This window comes from Bufo bufo, chromosome 8 (genome assembly GCF_905171765.1).
Source record: "Bufo bufo chromosome 8, aBufBuf1.1, whole genome shotgun sequence".
Taxonomy (NCBI): Eukaryota; Metazoa; Chordata; class Amphibia; order Anura; family Bufonidae; genus Bufo; species Bufo bufo.
In genome coordinates, this window is record NC_053396.1 from 207126282 (window position 1) to 207147726 (window position 21445).

At 46.1% G+C, this 21445-nt stretch overlaps 1 long non-coding RNA gene across 1 annotated transcript in view; it reads right to left on the reverse strand.

The window, feature by feature from the left end:
• Positions 1–7314: 7314 nt before the first annotated feature.
• The window catches only part of LOC121009401, a 55280-nt gene continuing 41149 nt past the window's right edge, over positions 7315–21445 (reverse strand). Inside the window, exons 2-5 of the long non-coding RNA XR_005780750.1 lie at positions 19811–20003; positions 15004–15138; positions 11582–11883; positions 7315–9990 (exon numbers count right to left, since the gene is read on the reverse strand). This is a non-coding gene — a long non-coding RNA (uncharacterized LOC121009401). The remainder of the gene's footprint in view (positions 9991–11581; positions 11884–15003; positions 15139–19810; positions 20004–21445) is intronic.

Here is a 21445-nt window from a genome sequence, read left to right on the forward strand (position 1 = left end):
GGGAGGCACGGGTGGGACAGCAAACGTAGGCGCCAATCTGTTAGAAGACCTCCGCAGGCTCTCCTTAAAGGAAGGTCTCTCCCTGAGTCTGGTGTCAATCAAAATCAGGAAAGAAATAAGAGACTCGAGCTCCACTGGTAGGTCCTTAGCTGCAACCTCATCCTTCAAGGCATCCGAGAGACCATGAGAGAAAGCAGCGACCAGAGCCTCATTATTCCAGCCCACCTCTGCTGCCAGGGTACGAAACTCAATGGCGTATTCAGCTACGGATCGTGAACCCTGTCTGATGGACATAAGGAGCTTCGCAGCAGAGGCAGCACGAGCCGGCACATCGAATACCTTCCGAAGAGAAGCAACAAAACCGGAAAACTCGGCAACCACCGGATTGTTGTTCTCCCATAAAGGGCTGGCCCAGGCCAAGGCCTTGTCCGAGAGCAGCGAGATCAAGAAGCCCACCTTTGATCTCTCAGTAGGAAAGGCATGTGGCAGCAACTCGAAATAAATGCCCACCTGGTTAAGGAAACCTCGGCACTGAGTTGGCTCTCCCCCAAAGCGCTGTGGAAGAGGGGCAGAACCGGTCATACCCCGAAACATCGCAGGCGCAACAACAGGTGTCGGGGTAGACTCTGGCGCAACAACCGGAGCGGCAGTAGGAGCGACAACCGACCCATCGGCAACGGGAGCGAAATGAGCCGTGCGTTCAAGCAGGGTTTGCAACGCCACAGCGAACCGACCCAACAGGTGATCCTGCTGATCAAGTCTGGCAACCAGCATGGGTAGCGAGGATGGCCCTGTACCGTCAGAATTCATGGCTTGGTCCTAATGTCACGGAACCATGAACCAGACGTACAACAAGAGATAAGTGAAAATAAGAAGGCTTTATTGAAAATAAAGCTGTAAAGCAAAAGTCCAAACGGATGGTGAAACCGAAGCAGAGTCTTTGAGAGGCCAGAGGTCAGGAACCAGAAGGGTAGTCAGACGAAACCAGGATCAGGAACCAGCAGGGTAGTCAGACGAAGCCAGGATCAGGAACCAGCAGGATAGTCAGACGAAGCCAGGATCAGGAACCAGAAGCAGCAGTCTTAGAAGCATGTGAACACAGGAGGACCAAGCAAGGAACTGAAGCCACAGACCTCCTATATATATGAGCTAGGCATCCAGCTCCTCCCAGTGGGAAGGAGGAGCCGCAGGGTGGAAGGCTACAAGAAACCCAGAAACCAAGATGGCCGCCAGCACATGTCAAACGAAGGAGAACAGCAAGAAGGTAAGACCATGACAGTTAGAAGCAGTCTAACTTACCTCCTGCCAAAGGAGGGTGTGCAGCAGGAAGTCCTCCCTGCTAGGCGAGCCCTGCCTAAGCCAGCTAGAGCACCTTTAGCTCTGCTGGACATTCAGGACAAAGCCTGAAGCCTCAGAAGCCAGGAAGAGAAAGTTTCCTGGATAAACTTAGAGACAGACTACCAAGTGAGAAGTTGCAGCACCCAAAAGAAGCTGAGTTCCATAGCCAGCCTGTTAGCACGGCAGAGCCAGACAGCGACAGACGTATCAGAGTTGAGTTTGTTTGCCTGCCACAGTTCATGCCAAAGCCTGCTGGAAACCAAGACAAAATCTGTAAATCATTTGGAGGAAAGTTTAATCAAGTAAAGCTGTTGTTAACTTCATCATCAAATCTGTATTAAATTTATTTTTCATCCCCTACTAGTACTACCCCTTTTTGCAATTCCAGAAGGCCACGCCTTGAGTTCCAGTATCCAGATAGGAGCACCGTGACAAGTGCAACACCATTAAGGGACATAAAGCCACCCTACACCACTCTGGGTACCATCCATATCACTAATAGGGGCCCTCTGCCCCTGTTGCTTCACTGCAACTGGCGTCACGACAAAATATGTACTTTTAAAATCCAAACCCCAAGTAGTGCGCCAGACAGGCCTATTGCACCTGGAGTCACGAACACGATCCGAACACGATCCGAACGGGTTAAATCCGAGTTGCCCATGAACTGTAAATATTACTAGATTCACCAAAGTATCGTTAAAGATGATTTTAATGCATTTCCTGTGGAGCGGTAGGTGCAGAATCCCGCGTGCCGGCCCCCGAAGGGTTAATCTGCCATTTTTGTATGTGATGGCTCAGCTTCTACATGAGCAAGCAGATTGTGAAAATCAGGGAATGCCCCCAGCTAAAGCGGGAAAGTCAAGCCCTGCCCACCGGGAGCAATGTTACAGTGTAAGGAGGCAGAAGCTTCTCCTCTACAGCCCCTCCTTCATCTCCAGTCTGTGTCGCGCTAGAGGAAGCAAGATGGCGTGTCCTCGCCAGCCAGACGGGTGGCCTTGTGTGGGGTGTCGAAGACCCCGAGGAGAAGTTAGCGCCTGAGGAAATTAACGTCTCCCATTTACAGCGACCTGCTTAAGAGATACCACGGGCATTCCCCGTGCCAGCTGGCACGGCGGAGGTCGTCGAAGTTTCCACTCCGCTGTACAGAAAGCATGGCTCATTTGAGGGACTCAACCCCCTGATTACCAAAGTGATAACAGCCCGTGCATGCAATATGTGGGACTATTGCAGGGCCATAGAAGACTGGGCCATCAGAGTCTGGGACCGGCCTTAGCCCCGGGACCCTATCTTTGAGAGAAGGACCAGATTTGTGGTCTGATTTTTGATCGAGTAAGGGTCTGGATTTGTCCAAGACAACGAGACCGGGCGGGGGCTATATGTGAATAGGCGCTCTGTAAAGCGGCCTTACTTGCCGCAGGCCCACCACAGCCTCTACAAGGGGGACACGGTGGAATATACTCCCATGAAGTCCCTCCAAGGTCCGTTCGCGGTAGCTGTGGTCTGCCTGGAAAAGCCTTTGGTGCCCCTGACATCACCCAAAGAATGGCCGGAAGACCCGAATGCTACACCCCGAATGCGCTGTCTCCAACAGTCAGCAGATGGTGTACTCCGCTTCAGAGAGCGATCCCAACCAGAGCCGGAGCCACTCATACCAGGCCTACCTGCTCCCCGCAGCAGGCTTGTGTCTCCACTACCTCCATCACCATCAGTCCCACAGTCATTACCTACCAACTGCCGTGGAAGATGGAGGCAGCTATGAGGAGGGCAGCGCAACAATCTCCACCAAGAGAGGAGAACTGTTTACCGACCCCCATGCAGCCGGAAATTCTGGATCCATTTGGCCTAGTGGGAGATTCTGGACCTCTCAAGCAGAAAATAGCAGCTTCTATCAAGAGGCGAGGAATGGATGGAGGGACTAGAACAATTCAGAAGGAAAGGTATAGGGTAAAAAATATACATAAACCTCTTAATTGTATGTATACTAATAATAAAACTGGGGAACTGTAATTAGTGATGTGTGAGGAGGACTATGACATAGTGGGAATAACTGAGACATGGCTGGATGATAGCTATGACATAGTGGGAATAACTGAGACATGGCTGGATGATAGCTATGACTGGGCGGTTAATGTACAGGGTTACAGTCTGTTTAGAAAGGATCGCCAAAACCGGAGAGGGGGAGGGGTCTGCCTTTATGTAAAGTCCTGTCTAAAGCCCACAGTCCGAGAAGATACAAGTGAGGGACATGAACATGTGGAGTCACTGTGGGTAGAGATACATGGAGGCAAAAACAATAATAAATTACTAACAGGAGTTTATTATAAACCACCTAATATACCAGAGTCCACAGAAAATCTACTACTAAACGAGATAGACGAGGCGGCAAATCATAATGAGGTGGTTATTATGGGGGACTTCAACTACCCAGATATAGACTGGGAAACTGAAAGCTGTACATCTCATAAAGGAAACAGGTTCTTGGCAATAACCAAAGACAATTACCTTTCCCAACTGGTTCAGGACCCGACTAGAGGGACGGCCATACTGGACTTAGTATTAACCAATAGACCTGACAGAATAAAAGATGTCCAGGTTGGGGGACACCTGGGAAATAGTGACCATAAAGTAATAACCTTCCAATTGTCATTCAAAAGAGCGTTTCTACAGGGAGGAACAAAAATACCAAACTTCAAAAAAGCTAAATTTAGCCAACTAAGAGATTTCATGCGCAAGAAGGATGAAGCAAGGTTCGTATGTTGAATAAATTATATGACGTAGCGGAGGGGTCGGCGCCGTTCAGCTCGGCTGTGGGAGGAAATGTATTTATGAGGAGGCGTGCTGGGCTTGAAATTTAGGCGGGCTGGGCACTGCAGGGGGCGTTACTGGGCTCTAGAGGAGAGGAATAACGCCCCCCTGGGCACCTTGAAGGTTCATTAGCATAAACGAAAAATCGCTTTTTTATCTAAATGACAACATGAATAAAAGAAAGAAGACCTTTGCTGGTAAGAAGTTAGTTTATTGAACATTGCAATGGTAACAGCTTAATATGCTCAAACTAGGTGACAGATTCCCTTTAAGCCTCATTCACACGTCAGTGTTTTGGTCAGTGATTTCCATCAGTGAATGTGGGCTAAAACCAGGATTGGAGCCTCCACAGACATAAGGTATAAGGGAAAGATCTGCACCCGTTCTGTGTTTAGAGCCGCACCTTGTTTTAACTCAAAATCACTGAGGGAAATCACTGACCGAACACTAACGTGTAAATGAGGCTTTAGCGTGAGCCTGGGGGAAGGGTACAGGAGCTGTGTGAGGATTACTCGACATCCAAGCGTGAGAGCATCTTTCAGGGAACCCTCCTGATTCCTCCTGCACTGATGATAGAGATGAGAGCAGAGAGAGGATAGAGAGGACTGTGCAGCTGTAACTGTATGGCCACACAGTTCTCACTATGATTCAGGCATGCCCTATCTTTAAATGAAGCGGTGAAGATATTGACTTTCCTGAGTAAAGCTAACTCCTACATATGCAAACGGGCTCTTTTAACCATGTACCCCTCCCCCTTCCCTTGCATGCATCATTGTATTTCATTGACCCTAAATCGGCGCGCCCAGCTTCACCCTCCGTTCATCGAGACAGAAGAGTTAGGGCAAGCCAGGACCTAGTTTCAATGCCGCCAAAAGGTAAATGGATGTATGCTATGAATGAATGAATTGGAGGACGGTTGGTTGGATGAATGGATAGATCATTGGATGGCAAAAAAATGGATTGATGGATGGGTGGATGTTGGTTGGTTGGATTTTGTTTGTTTGGTTGTACGGATGGATAGTTGGATGGGAAGATTGATGGACGGATGGATTAATGGTTGGTTACATAACATTAGATAACAGTGCATAATATGTTACATTACAAATCATTTGCAGATACCCCCTGTACTGGGGTACTGCAGAAGGACTTCCTACAATAGCTGCCTGGGACAACAGGGCCCCCAAGCAGCATGGCTCACATCTTCTCAAGCTCAGAAGGCAGGGCCGATTTTAACGACCTTACTTCAGCCTATGTGCACACAGAGGGCAGAGTTTACTCAGGATAGGTCATAAATATCTGATCAGTGAGGGGCCGGCACCCCCGCCGGACAACTGTTAGACAAGGAGGCGGCGCTCCATGCGAGCACCACCTCCTCTTCAAACAGCTCATCGGCGGGGGTAGCGGGTTTCCTGAGGATAGGTCATCATTATTATGAGCTGGATAACCCCTTTAATTCATAAATGTTTCTTTTTACCAGGACAGGGTGGGTTTTTTAGTTGTGTGCATGTGTTTTCAAGAAAGCTGGGTGGATGCATTCTTCAGCGATAAGAGGCCCCGGGTGGGGGCTGCCGAGTGTGTGATGCTGCATTGAGAGGAATATGATTGACCAGACACTGGGGTCGGTGCAGCTTGTGAGCAAAGTTGTTTGTGAAGTTTGTTCATATGGCCATGAACTGTGTGTGATATATGAAGCGGCAACAAGAAATGAAAATATAAAGGTGTTCGAGATTTTTTCTTAATATAATGCACATTAGGGATTTTTTATGTGGTGCCAACATTTTTTTATGAGTTCAATGTGTGTGTTATGGAAACCTTCCTATGGGCCCTTTATATGTTATCTGTATTGTCAGATTTGTTTGTTTCCGTGTTTGTGTTTTTATGTGTTAAAAGTTGAATGTTCAATTAGCAGAGATCTGACCTCATGCATGGTGCTTTGACTCTCTGACCCCCGTTGGTCAACAGCCAACTACACCAGGAGGTAGCGGCCTGGCTGGTTCCCTGCAGTGAAGTCCAGATCCCTGTACAGGGGTAAAAGAAGGACGAAAACCAGGGATCAAGTTCAACGCCCTTAGGTTTAGCCCAAAGTCAAACTGGTTAGTGGGTCCACATCCACATAATGCAACAGATTTATCATGGGCAGATATGATTCACTGAATAAAAAATATACACTAGTTCCTCAACAGTCAGCACTGCAGCATAATGCTAATTGTACTGGGAAAAAGCTGGCATCGAGCCTAGAGAAACTACAGGTTAGGGGAAAAAAACTAATTTCTTTCTTTTCAAATGAGAAAAAAAAATGTTCTTGCAGGTCGCTGCCTTGGAGGTTCTGCTGCAGCTGTATTATAAGGCAGTAACTGCAGCTAGAAGGCACTGCCCGGCACACCCAGCCTCAGCTCCTCACTCCGTGGCCGAAAACTTTCCCTGCGTTTCCCTAGTCTTTCCTTTTAGTGTCCCCGACACTAGAATAGAAGCTTGATTGTGACAGTACACTGTCACAGACCGCTACACCCAACCACCTTCATTCACAGCCCAACACTGAATGATGTTCTGCAAGAGCAGGCATGCTCAACCTGCGGCCCTCCAGCTGTTGTAAAGCTACAACTCCCACAATGCCCTGCTGTAGGCTGTTCGGGCATGCTGGGAGCTGTAGTTTTGCAACAGCTGGAAGGCCGCAGGTTGAGCATGCCTGTGCAAGAGCACTTCCCTACCTGCTGTTCCACCGATTGGCTCATCCAGGCCGCCTGTCAGCCTGTGGGCCATTCAGGGCAAGCCCCCCACTTCCTCATGGGGTCATGTGAGCATCCTTCCTCTTCCTCCCTCGTGCTTTTTCCAGCCGACATATGTAGTAAAATGGGACTCGTCCAAAGTGAACCATAAAAGCTTCAGGTTTGTCTTGCGGACACATTTTTGGGAACTTCCTTACGAACGGATTCACTGATCTCTAATCCAGACCAAACGCACCCATTGAAGTCTGGGGGTCTGTGTTCTGGGAGTCTGTGCATCCGTGTTCTGTCAATGGTTTTCACTCCCCGCGGACTCACAATGGGAACTGCGTTGACATCTTCACAGATGAAACTTTGACCATCTTGTCACATACATAATCATCGACATGTTAGTAAGGCCTAAGGCCAGTGGTAATGGAGGATGAGGGAACACAATTTGATCACATAATGTATTAAAACATTTGCCTTTATTGATCAGATTTTATAGCAGATACAAAACAGTACATTTGGAATGTAAAAATGCAATCAGTGGTGGCCTATGCAACTGCCTATATAGCACTGTAAAATCTCACAGTGTCTCCTATTGCAGAGGGGGCTACCTTATGTATGGAGAGCTGGACATAGCAGAGATTAAGTATCCCACTCAGGACTCCACCTATCAGTCATGGCGGAGATCTACTACAAACAGCAGCAGGAGAATCCGGCTCATCTCAGCTGTACGTCAACAGACCATTGAATTCAATGAGGAATTACAGCCTAACCTGGAAACGGCAGCAACAGAACACCTCGCAATCTGCTCATCATTGGTGTTTTGTTCTAAACGGTTTGTCTGAACAGGACAATCCATTAAAGAGTGCGTTCACCATTCCATCATTGCAAAAAGTATTAAAACACGGTTATAATTCTGCTTCAATGGAGTGGAAAGTATGGCAGCCAAATGACTAAATGAAGCAGCACTACCGTTAGGTCCAAATCGGACAGTCCATGAAGTGGCGGTGGCGGCAGTGTTAGACCTTAGCCCAGCCGTCCCCTGATCACCAAGGATTTGGCGGAAATACTGCAGCACGCGATGTCTTCAATGCAATTCCTTTTTCATTGTAGTGGAAATGTCGCCTTCTTGGTGAATAAATTAAGAATTGCATTGAAGACATCGAGTGCTGCAGTATTTCTCCCAAATCCAGCCAGAGGTGATCCACAACCTATATGGTAGTCCAACAGTTCAGTCTGCCCCCGGTATAATGAAAACTACAGAAGCTTCTAGTTATTAGCTGGGTAGGTAGAATTCTTATTTGTTTAGGATGTAAGTTGTTATAAAACTACAATTTGGCAGATCTAACGTAAATCTCAGAAGATGTACGAGAAGAGAATTCTGCATTAATTAATAAAAAAAAAAATCTGATGACTAATGCAGGACAACGCAATGCTATAGTAATCAGATTAATTAAACTATATTAAGATGGAGAAAGTGCTGACTAAGAAATAAAGATGAAAATGCAACTTTCATCTTGATGCACCATGAAGAAACCTGGCCGATTTAGAAAACTTTCATTTTTAGTCTACGTAGGTAAGGCTTTGTTCTCACCTTCATTGTGGCTTCCGTTCATAAAAGACACAGTGCTGTGCCATAGCCGCCCTATGGTGGATTCCAATGTGCCTAATGCACTCCATTGCTACATGTACTGACAGATATACCCATAGCAGCGTAGGTGAGATTCCATGGTGCACTGCATTCTGGGACATATTTTCTTTCTACATTGGTGTAAACACTACATCTCCCAGCATGTATCATCTATACACCGAGTTCCTGGGAGATAGGAGACCAGCAGAACGGAGAATCAGAACAGACGGGGCCGTAGTCAAGCGTACGTCATCTACAAAACTAAACCTCTGCTCGGTGTAAGTAGGAACAATGGACAATTCACTTAAAACTAGTGGTTGAAAAATAAGAGTCGATTTAATAATGACATGAAACGTGTAAAATTTGGTATCCTAAGAATAGTTATACCGCCTAATGTGAAAACCCTATTACATCAGCCTCATACAATATACTACAATAGCCAAGTCTGTGCAGCAAAGAAAGGCAGTGTACAATACAGCAGGTAACGGCTGGTCACCACTCAACGGTGCTGTACGCTGTGATCACTCGCTAAAAGCAACTTGAAGTACTACGTTGTCCAGAATATACCTAGAGCAGAGGGTGGATTGACCATCAGGGAGGTGACCAAGGTCTCACATTCCCTTGATCAATTACAGCTCTCCTTCAAGTTCAGTTGGATAGCTTGCAAAAGCAAAAATGGTACTGGAGTGATATGTGCTAGGATAGGTTAGAGGGCTCATGTTTGGTCCCAGGTGATTCTTTATCCTCTTGTGACTTAACAAAAGAAATACAGATTATGAGCAATTGAAGTTAGGCTTTCAAAGCAATGGTACAAAGCACACTTAGACCCAGATATCTTATAATCTTCCATCAAATTTTCAAAAAATGAACAACCAAAATGTAAAAAAATTGAAGATCTTTCCTGCCTTCTGATATGGCCACCTTAGGCACAGGCCTCGTTTGTCTGCATAAAAAGTCAACTGTTTATAAGCTGCAAGCCAGGTACTTATTATTCAGTTCATTGTTCTCTAGACTCCACTCCAGATCTTCTCTAGAAGATCCAAGAAGGATACAAGACTTCTCCTCCTTAGCTGGAAGATCAGATCGGCTCAACCAAATATTTCTTAAAGGCACAGACTTTATGCATAGTTAATTTTGACCCCGATTGGTAAAAAAAAAATATCTTCACCATTCTTTCTCATAAAAGCAACCCAGAAAAAAGTGGTTCAGTTCCTTCTTGGTTTCCACTTCTTCCACCTTGTACAGTGGTCAAAATAAAGGAAACCGTCTTCTGTCCATTAAGAGACAACTTTACAATGTAGAAGTTGGATGCGGTGGGACAGGTGATTTTGGGTAGAGGGTAGAGCAAACCCTTTTTTCTTAAGAGCATGCGCCCCCCAGTGCCTCAGGCAGTTCCACTCTTTGTTCATCCAGCCGATTCCCCTGAAGGCGGAATAAAATCTCAAACAGATCTGCAGCAGCTTGAGGAATTGGGGGAGAGCTGCGTTGGTCATTCATTCGCTGAGACTGTAAAGGAACGAGAATACGAAAAGATTTACCAAGTATTCCACAGCATTATTCCATTTATTTTATTCAAACTTCTCAAAGCTTTTAAGGCTGCGTATACTATTACAAGGATGTCCTTTTCTGTTTTGCCAGTGCATCTGAAACTACAAAATACCTGAAGTGAAGGAAAACGCACATCTCTATGGGAGCCTCGGAAATAGACGAGCGAGCATGAACGACTATTTTTAGAAGTCTCATAGAGACGAATGGAGAATGCATTGCACAAGTGCGGTGCACTCTCCATTTTCCAGAAGTCCCCTAGTAGTGAATCCTAGCAATATGCCATCAATATTCCAGATGGGATTACCCTTTGATAAGAGGGGTATCAGCTTGCTGGTTTGAATGTCCCAACATATCAGTGTTCTTCAGATGGCACCATATTATTTTAACACTGGGCCAAACAGAAAGGCACTGCATTCACCATCCTACTATGACAGAGCTTCACAGCTGGTTTGATAAAGAATGGCAGATTTCAAGTGAAAACCTGACCCCTGATATAGTCATGTTTAAAACATTTTTGGAAAAAAAATAAACAAAAAATGTCATACATAGGATGATAGTAAAATACTTTAGTAAAGTATCACCGCTCCCCAGATATCGGCTTAGCTTCTCAGTGGTAATAACATTACATAATCCTTCTCTTTCCTCTTGCTATTCAGCGACAATCCTTATCCCCACCCCGCCCCCAACTGACCTCTGTTTCCATTCTGAATTCCAGTTTCCAGCCAAACCATTGTCTTTTCCTGTAGTTCTTCCTGGAAATTATTTCCATTGCATTTTGCACTAAAAACCTCACCCATGACCTCATTATTTAAAAAAAAAACTACTCCCTAACCCTCTGTAATGTAAAAAGATTCTTAGCATCAGACCATGAATTTTGCAAATTGGCTTCTTGGAGTCCAGGCATTGACATGCCTCCTTTTCGAAGACCGTGCCCCTTTTGTGGGCCACACACCCTTCTGGTGACGTGATGCTGCCCCCTCAAGGTGCGTTTGGATGCCAGGGCTAAAGTTTGGTGCATCCCGACTCTATGCACAGTTAATGGGTGTAGAGTCGGGAGGTGCCATGGAGCTTCTGCAGCAGATTCCAGGAGTAACGAGTGGTCTCCCTTATTTCTGAGAATTGGCAAACATTATTTTTTACCCTTAGGGGGCAGTATTAGGTCAACAGTTGAATAGGGCTGAAAGGTCACAGCCTGTTTTGAAGCTAAATATTTCCCCAGAGAAGCGGTCACTTCCCTCCCTCCACTCCTTTTGGTAAAATAAGTCGGCCATATAATTCAGCAGGGGAGATGATAAGCACAGGAGGAAGCTCCTCTCAAAATAAAAGGAATACAAAATCTGTGCTGAGGATGAGGACAATGAAAATGAATCTAATCTTAGTTTCTCTACTGATTCAAAATGATGCAATAAATCTTTGGTAGCTCAAAAATAATCCGATCACTATGGCGTTAATATTGATTTTAACTTAGATAATATGGTAAATTCTAAGATCAGACATTATATGATGAGCATCTAATACAGTACAGATAGAGACTTCAGACCACTCCTACCTGATGACCTAAGATGGTGTTGTACAGATCCTCCTGGGCTGGAATTTTGATTGATGGAGGTTTCTTCCTTTGACTCCGTCCAGCCCAAGATGTCCCCCTCCTGCGCCGCAACTCTGTGACAATTCCTTTTTCGTCAGATGGGAGGGAAAATTGGCGGCGATTGGGCACCGAGAAGTGTCTTTTGGGTGGGAGAACGCGATCGGGCAGCGTTGCTCTCTGCTCATCCAGACGTCTGGTCTGTGCGGTGGAGAGGAGCTCAAGAAATTCTTCTGTGTGTAGTGAGAGCATTGAGGCTGAAAAGCCTGGAATAGAAATGGACTGAAATTAAAGTGCACTATACGTCCAAATTCACAGGTATTGGCCATAGCCGCCCAAGCCCTCCTCTCTGATGCTGGCTGGGTACATAATGCTGTGAGAATCAGGTACTCGTGTACCCGGCCAGCCAATGCACATGTCCTTCTGAATTCAACTGCTGTGGACAACATCTCACCTAGTAAGACCACCGCATCATATCTCAGAGACAACTGGAGCAGGAGGACAGAAAATGGCAGCTATTCATGGCCACCACAGAGGGACAGCTTTTGGGGCAATAGATTGTGCTGCACTGTGGTACCTGGTTCTGCTGGGACGGTATTTCTGACATCACCCACTTGTGTTACCCCATCTTCTGTCAATTTAGACCGCCTACAATAGTTCCTGATTTTTCTTTCCCAGGGCCACTTTAGGTTCTCAGTCATCCCGAGGCTATTGGGGATGTGGAGGTAACAGTTGCACCTCGTCTCTAGAGCCTCAGGGGGCCCAAAAGGTCCTTCTACTTCATGAGAAGACACTAGTATTATAAATCGGTAGAGGGAACCCCAGAAGCTTCACGCTATGCCACCGCCTGGACAATACACATACAACATTCATGTTGGTAATTGTTGGACATTTAAGCCCGATCCCAGAAACAGCAAACCCACTAGTGACCACCCTCTTTTAGAAGGGGCTTTTACAACCTCAGTTCCCCTACAGCAAAGGCCAGATCCCTGTATAGGGTTTAAAGGGTGAATAACAGGAGACTGCAAGGATAATGCCTTTAGGATTAGCCCAAAGTCTAACTAGTAGGTTAACAGAGTAGTTCTATACCCACTGATCATGACATTATGAATGAATTACTAGCAGTTTGCAATGAAGGTCCAGATGTAGGTTAGCAGTTGGGGGGTGTCCCTGCACGGACATTAATCAATCAATCAGTGCAGCAACTTATAATATATTGAAAGCCCATGCAGACAGGGTCCTCAGCCATCTCTACCAGTCTGTCTATCTATCCAATGATCTATCATGTTAATAGCATAGCTCTGATCCCGGACATATCCCCATTTTTCACCCAGGAAGCCCCCCTCACATGAGCATCGGAGCAGTTCATCCAGAACAGGTGTCATCTTATTGTGAGGCTCGGTGGTCAGAGTGAAAGCTGCAAGATTTCAGGTTAAAAAAATATATATATAATATAGATATTTAAAAATAATGCTAAAAATGTTTAACTTAAAAACTTGATTTAAACAATAGGTCATTTTCTGATGACACATTCTGTAACAATGCGCCTCCTATGGGCTGTAATACACCATATAGGCCACTAGATGTCGGTAGAGCAGCACCAACCTTGAGCCCTACAATAACATGCAGCCCTTGGGTATGTTGATGCGGAGCTGATTTAATTCCCCTTTTCTGTTATTTTTAGTGCAGTTCCTCTGTGGATGAATAGAACGTCCATAAAACAATGAGAGGAGAAGGCAAGATTTGACGCCGCTCCCCAGGTCCATTGTCGTTTCGGTCGTGATAACATTTATTGAGTTGCGGTCCCGGGACCTTGTGTTATCTGCTAATCTCTAATTATAGACGGTTTCCATGGACTGGTAGAAAGAGGAAGCGATGGCTCGGCTGAACTTTAATATCGTTAAAGCAAGAAGTGAAGTAAGTCGTAGATACCAAGGCAAACAACTTCCATGAAAAGCTACAGCTGCCAGTTGTCAGCCAGAGTAGTCAGGCCCTGATGTATTTTGTTACTGCTGTAAAACCTGATAGTCCTATGCCATTCCTGACTCTGGGAAAGCTGGGTCAGTTATAACAGCGGCCATACTGGTGACTACCCAGATTTCATGCAAACAAGGACTGTCGGTGTATCAGTTTAAAGGGACGCTGTCGCCTCCGAAATCGGTTAGGCACACCACCATGTAGGGTAGGTGTCCCCAAACATAACCATACCTTTATTGTGAAAATCCGATCCTCTACTTCTGAAAAATGGTTCTGTTTAACATTATTCTGCAAACCAAGTTTTCAGTGCACCATGGGTAGGGCTGGTGCACCAGGGGTGGGGCTACTCTGCTTGGTGCACCAGGGGTGGGGCTACTCTGCTTGGTGCACCATGGGTGGGGCTACTCTGCTTGGTGCACCATGGGTGGGGCTACTCTGCTTGGTGCACCATGGGTAGGGCTACTCTGCTTGGTGCACCATGGGTGGGGCTACTCTGCTTGGTGCACCATGGGTGGGGTTACTCTGCTTGGTGCACCATGGGTGGGGCTACTCTGCTTGGTGCACCATGGGTGGGGCTACTCTGCTTGGTGCACCATGGGTGGGGCTACTCTGCTTGGTGCACCATGGGTGGGGCTACTCTGCTTGGTGCACCATGGGTAGGGCTACTCTGCTTGGTGCACCATGGGTGGGGCTACTCTGCTTGGTGCACCATGGGTGGGGCTACTCTGCTTGGTGCACCATGGGTGGGGCTACTCTGCTTGGTGCACCATGGGTGGGGCTACTCTGCTTGGTGCACCATGGGTGGGGTTACTCTGCTTGGTGCACCATGGGTGGGGCTACTCTGCTTGGTGCACCATGGGTGGGGCTACTCTGCTTGGTGCACCATGGGTGGGGTCTACTCTGCTTGGTGCACCATGGGTGGGGCTACTCTGCTTGGTGCACCATGGGTGGGGCTACTCTGCTTGGTGCACCATGGGTGGGGTTACTCTGCTTGGTGCACCATGGGTGGGGCTATCTCTGCTTGGTGCACCATGGGTGGGGCTACTCTGCTTGGTGCACCATGGGTGGGGCTACTCTGCTTGGTGCACCACACTCCGGCCACAAATGCTGTCCATGCCTCCCTCTCCTTCCTTGAGATTTCAGAGCTGGTAGCAATGATGCGGGGGAGCCAAGTGCACTAAAGGGAATGGCTCCACCACAGTGCACCAAAAACCATATTTGCAAAACTTGCATTTATCAGAATTTGAGGACTGGAAGGTATGTTTATGTTTCAGGACATCTACCCATCTACGTGGCGGTAGGTTTACTGTTAAACTGGTTTTGAGGTGACAGACTCCCCTTTAACAACGATCCAGTAAGTACCAAACTATAACCGGTGGGAGAACAGAAATTATTAATGGCGACCTTACCTCGTCTTTCACAGGACGGGGATGGCGGAGCAGATTTCCAGGGTCTCTGGCCATCTCCTATAATCTCTGTAGATGCACTTGCGTTATCTAGGAAAACGCTCTCCAGTTCCTCGAATTGTGGGGGCTCGGCGGCGACTGTCCAGGCAGGGAGGGGATACAAGATGTCAGCATTATCATAGAAAAATTAAAGGGGTTTGCCTAGGATTGTGATATTGACGGCCTATCCTCAGGATAGGTCGTACCATATATGATTGGTGGAGGTCTGACTCCCGACACGCCTCTGATCAGCCTGCTCTAGTCACAGTGCTCACCGGAGCTCCTTGCAGCTTATCAAGCACAGCGCCGTTCATTGTATAGTGGCCATGTTTGGTATTGCGGGTCAGGCCCACTCTCTTGAATGGGGACTGAGCCGCACATAGGCCATGGGACTGATGCACTGTGACGTCACTGGCCTAGGAAGAGGCCGAAGCTTTCATGGAGTGCAGGGTGTCAGGAGTCAGACCCCCGCTTATCTGACTATAGATCACCTCTCCTGGGAATAGGCCATCAATATCAAAATCCAGGATAACCCCTTTAAAGCATAGGCAAGAGGGGCAATTACCCCAGTGTCATCGGTAAGAAATTATGGTTATTAGAAACGTAAAGACTAGTGTTGATAGCGAATATTCTAATTGCGAATTTCTATCGCTAATATATTGCATTGCCGATTTTCGCAATCAAGAAAATAATGACTGGGAGATCATAAATTCTTGAATTTATGGTAAATATTCAGCCAAAATATCACGAATTCGAATATTGCCTATGCCACTCATCACTAGTAAAGACCAAGAAATTTACATTTTTCAAACATGAATGTAAAAAAGTTACAACATTCTTGCGATCTTGCAAGTTCTCCCACTTATAAATCATGGAAGGGTCTGAAATTCACATTGTAGGTGCATTCCCGCTCTGAGAGAAGAATAAAAAATAAAAAATAATTCAGGAAATCACATTGTATGATTTTTAAAGAATTTATTTGTCTTGCTCTGCTGAACATAAGTATTGAACACCTGCGAAACAGCCAGAATTCTGGCTCTCAAAGACCTGTTACTGTGCCTTAAAAAGTCCACCTCTACTCCTCTCATTAATCTAACTTAGTAGCACCTGTCTGAGCTCTTTAAAGACCCCTGTCCACCCCACAGTCAGTCAGACGCCAACTACTACATGGGCAAGAACAAAGAGCTTGTCAAAAGACACCAGAGACAAATTGTGACCTCCACAAGGCTGGAAAGGCTACGGGGCAATTGCCAAGCAGCTTGGTGAAAATAGATCAACGTTTGGAGCAATTGTTACAAAATGGAAGAGGCTAAAGACGACTGTCAGTCTTCCTCGGACTGGGGCTCCATGCAAGATCTCACCTCGTGGGGTATCGCTGATGATAAGAAAGGTGAGGAATCAGCCCAGAACTACAAGCGAGGAGCTGGTCAATGACATGAAGAGAGCTGGGACCCACAGTTTCAAAGGTCACTGTCGGTAGAACACTACGCCGTCATGGTTCAAATCATGCATTGCACGGAAGGTTCCCCTGCTCAAGTCATCACATGTCCAGGCCCGTCTGAAGTTTGCCAATGACCATCTGGATGATCCAGAGGAGGCATGGGAGAAAGTCATGTGGTCAGATGAGACCCAAAGTAGAACTTTTTGGTCTAAACTTCCACTCATCCTGTTTAGAGGAAAAAGAAGGATGAGTTGCATCCCAAGAACACCGTCCCTACTGTGAAGCATGGGGGGGGGGGTAAAATCATGCTTTGAGGTGCTTTTCTGCGAAGGGGACAGGACGATTGCACTGTATTAAGGAGAGGATGAATGGGGCCATTTATTGTGAGATTTTGGAGCAACAACCTCCTTCCTCAGTCAGAGCATTGAAGATGGGTCGTGGCTGGGTCTTCCAACGTGACAACGACCCGAAGCACACAGCAGGATAACCAAGGAGTGGCTCCGTAAGGAAGCATATCAAGGTTCTGGAGTGGCCTAAGGCCAGTCTCCATACCTAAATCCATAGAACATCTTTGGAGGGAGCTGAAACTCTAAAACCCCGAAACCTGACAGATCTAGAGGAGATCTGTGTGGAGAAGTGGGACAAAACCCCTGCTGCAGTGTGTGCAAACCTGGTCAAGAACTACAGGAAACGTTTGACCTCTGTAATTGCAAACAAAGGCTTCTGTACCAAATATTGACACAGATTTTCTCAGGTGTTCAAATACTTATGTTCAGCAGATGCAAGACAAATACATTCTATAAAAATCATACAATGTGATTTCCTGATTTTTATTTTATTTATTCTGTCTCTCAGAGTGGGAATGCACCTACAATGTGAATTTCAGACCCCTCCATGATTTCTAAGTGGGAGAACTTTCAAACTTGTTCAAATACTTCTGTTCCTAACTATATATTTTAAAAAGGGAAGTTCACGGAAGAAGACCTGGCACCTCTCCTGACATATCCGTTTTAGTAATTACTCATATTCCTCGTAACAGTTCTGGAGCATCATTCTTATAACTCTGTTGTTCTGTTTCCTCTTTTACTCCTCCTGAACATTTATAAATAAGTTGGCAACTGATTGTTAGCAGTTGAGCGGGTTGTCTCTGTACAGTCTGACACTAACCAATCACTGCTGACCATTACATCATGACGGGACACCCCCATCACCTGGGTACAGGAATAACTGAGCAATGGCACAATACAAGGTTTTAAAAGAAGATTGTCTGGAATTGTATATTATATGGAGAGACACATACACGTATTTACAAGAAGAGACGTGGGAGACATGTCGGAGAGGTGACTGACCGGTCCTAACAAGACATCCTCAAGCTCAGTCCCTGAGCACAGGTATAGGGTTCTACAGCTGGAGGAGATGTGGCTCTCACCATCCTAGCGATATGCCCCCATTGTGTGAGATGAGACAACCCCTTTAAGCTTATTATGGGTAAGAAACGCGTTAGAAACGACATCAGCTATTGTGTCAAATGTACATTTAGCCAGCATTAGGTTTTCTCTACCTTCTCCTATGGTCCACATGACTTTGTTGGGTGATCACAGCACAGCCGCCAGCATGGTAAACGATTAATACATTATCATGTATGTTACTTTTTGGACTTCTATACATTAATCTTTACATTGTAGAAACCTTTAATATTCGCCTGTGACTAGAATCCCATGGAAGGAGTCTTAGTGTAGCTTCACATCTGCGGCACCCCAGAGAACAGCCTGTTGGAGTTCTCCGGATCCGGCATGGGCCACTTTCACACGAGCGTATCGAAATATGTCCATATTCTGGCTTTGGCATGCTCACAAATTACAGATGCTATACCATCTAGACTGTCATCAGTATTGCTTCAGTAATTCATTCGGATATACATTGCGTATATTCTGTATATTTTATGCACCCCCATAGAGTATAATGGGCATATTTGGAAGGCCTCTTTTCGACATGAGTGCCAGCTTTCGGGCAGAAAACAGACAGGTTCAATTATAAGTCTACAGCAGGGGTCAGCAACCTTCAGCACCCCAGACCCTGTGAAACTACAACTCCCAGCATATGCAGCACACATGGTGGTATACTTTGGCCTGATGTTTGTGTCAACGTGCTCCTACCTTTAGGCTGTCGCCTCCTCGGGGTCAGTCTCCGTTGCAGAGATTGAGTTGAAGCAAGAAACTAAATGAAGTCCAGACTTTGTGAAGTTTAACTTTTCTTTACTTGAAATAGACTTGCACTAACAAAACGATACGTGAAATTTCACTTTATTGGTTCCAGCAGTATGCATGTTCTGGAATTTGACCTTGACTGTTTATTCTGTAATGCTAGTTTTGGTTACTGTCTCAAACAGAGTGGGGTGTCTTGGACCCGCTATCCCCCTCTAATATACAAAGTCCTATTAATATCAGGAGTGGGCTGCTCTACGAGCTACTTTCCCAATGTTCCTAGAGCAGGGGGGGGGGGGGACGCTTCCCTCAATGCGCCTTGTCTGGTCTCATTCACAGTCTAGCACCAACTTTCTGAAAACTCTTCCTTGGGTGGGAAAGTGGAAAACCCACTTATGCCCAAAGTGGGGCAGAATGAAAGGGTTATTTCCATTCTTTCTAAAAGGTACCTGCCAGAACATTTGCCAGCTGCTGGAAAACCAGGCACATCACACGTAAAAACAGTTGCATAACAATATACTAAGAAGACCTTGCAATAAATATACTGATGGGATACACTGCTAGACAAAGGAACCCATAGCCAGGTGACAAAATGGTAGTGCCCCACTCCAGGGTACTACACATGCACACTTACTCGGCTATTCTGGTCACTCCTATAGAACTGAAAGGAGGATTCTGGAAGTTGTAGTTTTAGAACAGCTGGAGTGCTGGAGGTTGCTGATCCCTGGTCTATAGGGTCCGATGGTACGTGGCAGCTATGCAGGATCCAGAGAACTCTGGCAGGCCGTTCTGTGACGGAATAGCCTGCCCGATCCGGGATGTGCACATACCCTTACATGAGCAGGTGTAGTCATACGTGAGAAAATGATATCACACATGAGCAGATGTAGTCCTATGTGAACAAATGCTGTTATATGTGAGCAGATACAGTCATACATGAGCAGAGTGGATATAATTGTATGTGAGCAGATACAGTCATACATCAGCATATTCATCAGTAGATGTGGTTGTGTACGTGAATAGATGCAACTATGCGACCTCAGACCTGTCAGCCGCCCCCACAATACTCTGCCTATACAGACCTAGTGGCCGCATTTCTCTTCCCTCTTTTGTGTCATCTGCTCACCTCGGTTTGAGTGTCGCTGGGTCTCTGCTCGTCTGTAACCATCTTAGAGTTTCCGTGGTCTCCCGTCTCACTCATTCTTCACAATAACGTCCTGTACCTTGTCTACATGCAATGTCTTCTCTCTCCTGGAAGGTTCTGCAGATCACCTTTATGCTGATTCCTTCCTGATTTCTCTCACGCAGCAGCTTTCATTCTGTAGAAGAAGTGAGAGGATGAGCCGGGGGCGGATTGGCCATAGACCTCACAGGGAAATCTCCCGGTGGGGCCAGCCTGTAGAAGTTTTTGGGGATGCATTTTGTTCTGCTGGCAGTATTTTGTGATGGACTGTGGTATTTGGCTCTGTTGGGGTGGTATAATGTGCCACAATATGGTATTCCTGGCCCTGCCTTCCATCAATTTAGGCCCAACTACAAAATGGGGCCACTTTTAGTGTTTTTTCCAGGGCCAAGTTCCCAGTCTGCCCCTGGGATGAGCGATGGCTTGCAGATCATATGTGACCTTTAGGCCTAGTGCACAGCAGAAAATGTAGTTCCACATTGCAGTCTATTGGGCTCCATGTTGTGTCTCTGTGCCATAGTATTCCCCACGAGAAGCAATGCTTTTTGGGAGTATACGGACCATAGTAATCCACTCTGTGTTGGAAATGAGACATGTGGAGTTTTAGCAGGGCCACAAAAAGCAATATGGACAGCACAGATCACAAATAAACTCACATGCATAAGGCTTTGAGCCACGCTCAGACAGTTGTAATGCCCCAGGGGCCACATGAGATTTTTTTTTGTTGCCACTGGTCCTTCACATTGTACATGTTGGATAAACCTTTTGCAATCTTTCCCTACTGTGCTGGTGGAAGTAGTAGAAGCTCTGCAGGGGCGGGGTTTCATCTAAGCATGGGAGTTCCCTTACTTTTCATAGGTGTGCGAGCTGTGAGATTGATATCTATCTCTAGACAGTTGTAATGCGCCGGGAGCCATATGAGATCCCATTTATATTATGGCCATCTGAATGTGTTTGAAAAAAGATTTTTAGTATAATTATCAATTTGTTCACTATTATAATATCAGACAGTGGGATCATTTGATCTTGCTGATCTCATCAGCACCAGATCAATGGCCTCCGCATTGTACATGTTGGATAAACCTTTTGCAATCTTTCCCTACTGTGCTGGTGGCAGTAGTAAAAGCTCTGCAGGGGCGGGGTTTCATCTAAGCATGGGAGTTCCTTACTTGTCATAGGTGTGCGAGCTGTGAGATTGATATCGATCTCTATTTGGAGTTCAGTTTTTTGCATACTGACATTGTAACTTTTGGTAGGAGAGGGCGACTTCCTGACATTGAGTAATCAACATTAAACAATGGTTTTCTGTAATGTATACAGCAGGACTCATCACACCCGTGACCAGTCATTATCAGCCAAAGTAAAAACTGCACGATTCATGTAGGTCAGGAGGTAATGCTCACATGTGCACGGGGCTAGTGTATATAACCTAATGCCTTGTCCAGTATTGCTGCTGGTGATATTAAACATAGATTGAGCTGCGCCCCCAGTGGTGGCTCAGGGGATGGGCAATGTGAAGACAGTCTATGGTTAGGTGATATGGCTACATATTAATATCCATATTATGGCCCCAATACT